Genomic DNA, 4,174 nt, shown 5'->3' on the forward strand with positions numbered 1-4,174 from the left:
CTGAATTTACGGACAAAGAGAGAGACATGTACAAAGCAGAAAAAATGATGATCAGTTTACTTCAACAAGTTGTGAAAGAAGATATTTCATATTACTTTAACATGATGATAGTGCATATTCGATTTGGATAGCACCTCCTACAAAATTCGAAGGAAGTACAGAATGATCAAGAGTAAGAAGTCTCTATTAAAGAAGGAATTTGATTTGTTCTCAAGTTCGCCGGGTGAAACTACAAAGGTTCTTATTGAAAGATACTGTCATTCAGTGCGTTCAATGACTCGATTGGATATCAAAAAGGATCGTGAGGAATGGGTTGAAAAAATTAGCCGATGCTTTACCTCAAAAAGAATGGGGTACATATCTTATGATCTTGAAGAATACCGGAATGGAGAAAAAACGGCGCCCCCTTCCTTTCTTGACCTAATTTCGTGATTTCTTGGTGGTTGTGGTGATTGTTTGTGTGATTAGGGTATCTTGATTCTCTATTCATGCTCGCAAATCAGTAATATCATCAATTGATCCGTTTTTACACATTAGGGCTACGATTTTCTTCATCCTTTTTGTGTTTTTCTTTGGCTGCCTGCCTTCTTTAAGTGGGATTTTTGTTCGTTCTTGGTTTGGGTTTTCTAGAGAGAGTGCTTCCAATCGTTGTTTTCTGATTGAATTAAGGTTTCTTGGTAGCATTAGGGTTTCAAGATTGACGGCTGAATAACCTAGGTTCAAGTAAGGTGCTTGACGGCTGATTAGGGTTTCAATTTTAAGGTTTGAAGGCTGGTTAACCTGTTTTCACGAATTAGGGTTTCAAAATCAGGTTTCAATCAAAGAGAGTTTGCAATCAGGTTATTCTAATTCTTTCCGTTGGCTGGTAATGGATGATCAAAGTGCAGATGTTCCAGACAATTCAGGCGTATTTGCAAAGAAGATCAAGAGTATTGATGGTAAACCATTTGAGCCAAGGCAATCGCTACGTATGGCGGCTAGGGGAGTGCACAAGAAGGTAACCTTTATGCTACCATTAAATGATGTAGAACACGAATCTGGTCGGTCTGATTCTCCTAACCAGCAGTTCGCTAAGATTGTTGACAAACGAAAAGTTGGTTTTGTTCTACCGGTTAATGACATTAGCCCTATTCCCCATGTTCATACTCAACACCAATCGTATGCTAATGTGGTTTCAAATGAACAAGCTGAACAGGGTGGTGCTAAAATGGATTTTGGTGCGTCAAAAGTTGATAATTCAGCTATGAATGCTACTGAATCGGCTGATCAAACTCCCAAGATTAATTTTCGGACACTTAAGTCTGATGTCTCATTGGAGGGAGTGGATGTTGTCTTACCAATCGCCTCTGTGCATCAGGTTAACAACAAGTTAGCTAACACTCTTTATGGGTATTTCCTGGGGGATAGAATTGCATATCCGGTTGTTGAATACTTTGTGAGAACCAATTGGAAGAAATATGGTCTGCAAAAGACTATGATGAATTCGAATGGGTTTTTCTTTTTCAAGTTTGAAGATAGGAGGAGTATGAATAATGTTCTTGAAGGGGGGCCATGGCTGATTCGTAATAAACCATTGTTTCTCAACACTTGGTCCCCTACAAACACCCTGAAAAAAGAAGATATTAAAAAGGTTGCGGTTTGGGTTAAATTGCATGAGGTTCCGTTAGTGGCTTATACAGATGATGGGTTAAGCATGCTGGCTTCTAAAATTGGTTCTCCTATGCGGTTGGATTCTTATACAAGTGATATGTGTAATGAGGCTTGGGGAAGGAGCAGCTATGCTAGGGCGCTCATTGAAATATCGGCTGATCATGACTTTAAAGAGGCTCTAACCATGGCTATTCCCGAGTTGGATGAAGATAAGTATGTTACTGAGACTATTCGAGTGGAATATGAATGGATACCCCCAAGATGTGCCCACTGTCATGTGTTTGGACATGACTCTGAGGGATGTCCTAAATGCATTGGTTCGACGTCGAAACCTCCTACAAACAAGCCGAAAGTAGATGAGGATGGTTACACTGAAGTTAGGTCGAAAAAGAGTGCAAAGAAGAGTGGTTTTCAAGTTAATAACCTGAAACCCAAGTTTGAATATCGTCCTGTGGATAGAAAGAAAAAGTTAGGGAGTTCTCCCTATGTAAATAAGCAGGGTACTAATTCGTCTAAGGTTCAGACTCACAACCCATTTAGTGCTCTTGAAGTTGGTGAGGGGAATGGGGGTTCCTTACAGGGAAACAGAAAAGGGGGTCGTGGTTCAACTGAGGAGTCTGATGAGGATGAAGTAGAGATGGTTTATGATGAAACTAATGATTTTCTGACAGCGGGCACGCATCCCAGGCCTGATCGGGTAGGGGCAAGCACCTCTCATACAAGGTTCTCTAATGGATAGACTTCTGTTGGAACGGGCTAGGGGGTTGCTTCTTGGGGGCAACTTCATTTTTGATGATGGTGGATGAAGATTTATTTTCTTAGTTTTTTGTCTTGTCTACTAGTTTGTCATTTTCATGATTGTAGTAGACTAGGTTGATAGGGTATATTGGTTGTTTTGACATTTTGATTACATATATGGGGCCTGTCCTGTATATGAACTAGTGAGGAACTCATCCTCACTACTTGTACTTATTTGGCGGTTGTCTATAATAGAATCACCGGGGTAACCCTTTACCCAAAAAAAAAGAATACCGGAGAATATGATGGTTTGACAATTGCTCAGCTCATTGAAAAACTTGAAAGACAAGATCTTGAACAACAGAAGATTGCTAGAATGAACGATCCAAGTGGTCAACAAGACATCAAGATGTATTACAAAAGGAATGTTCAGAATGTTGAAGCAAGTCTGAAGATCCAAACTGCTTTCAGCGCAGAAAACTCATCTGGATCACTTAATCAAAGCTCAAACAACAACAGTGGATTCTCTTCATATCCAAGTGTTAATCCGAATGTTTCATCTTCAAATCATCAGTTTCAAAGCTCAAACAATAGTAATGGTCATGTGATACAATGCAACATCGCGTTGCATCTTCAGAACGGTCAGAATTTCTCTAAAGAAGTCGCTAAAGGTCATATGGCATTACTAGCCACAGTTTTAGAATCATATGAAGGTTTGGTTGCGGGAAGGATCGGAAATCCTATGTTAACAAAAGAGGATTACGATCAAATTGATGCTGAGGAATTGGAGCTAATGGATATTAAGTGGTGTTTAGCGAGCGTGTTGAGAAGAGCTGAGAAATTTAAGCAGATTACAGGAAGAGATGACTTTCGTGATGCTAATGTTTCTACTTTAGGTTTTGATAAATCTAAAGTTACTTGTTTGCGATGCAGGGAAAAAGGACATTTCAAGAGGGAATGTACCAATCGAGAAGAAGGTGGAGCTCAGAATCCTTTCGGGAACAATGATTATCATCGAAAAGCGATTTATCATCAGGTAGCTCAACAACCGTCATCATCCATTGCTAATTCGATTGAAGATGGAAAGAAGAAAGCTTTTATAGTAAATCAAGATGATTAAAGACTGCCAAAGGGATTTAGCTGGGACAAATACATTCTGGCTGATACTGATTCAAAGTTTAGAGCATTTATTGCACAGATCATTCAAGAGCCAGAGTTGATGAAAGAATGGATGGATGTGTTTGCAAATGATGAGAAAAGTCAAGATGAAGAGTCTGTTTCTTCAGATGATAGTTCAGAAAAGACACAAGTGTTTGATCAATCATCAACTGATAGTAGCGATGATGAGGAAGAAATTAATCAAATTAACATTGGCAAAACTCATTTATCTTCTGAAAGTTTCAAATTTTATTTTGCAGATAAATTGGAGAAGCTAAAGGAGAGACGAGCAGCAAAAGAAAAGAAAGAAGTAAAATGTGAGAATGTTGCTGAGAATGAGATGAATGAACAAAGTAAAGAGGTCAAAGTTGTTGAAAAAATTGTAGAGGTCACTAAACCTTGTTTGAAATGCTTGGAACCATGCAAACATTGTGAAGAGAAAGATAAGAAGTATAATGAGCTCAATGAAATGAAAGAAAAACTATTGTTCGATGTTAAGTACGTGAAAGAGTCGTATGATGTGTTGAACAGAACGGTGAATAGTTTGGAAAAGACTAACTCTGAAAGGGAAGATGCTTTGAATATGATGAATGCAACAATGATGACTAAACAGAAGACCATCAATCAC

This window comes from Helianthus annuus, chromosome 15 (genome assembly GCF_002127325.2).
Source record: "Helianthus annuus cultivar XRQ/B chromosome 15, HanXRQr2.0-SUNRISE, whole genome shotgun sequence".
NCBI classification, from domain to species: Eukaryota; Viridiplantae; Streptophyta; class Magnoliopsida; order Asterales; family Asteraceae; genus Helianthus; species Helianthus annuus.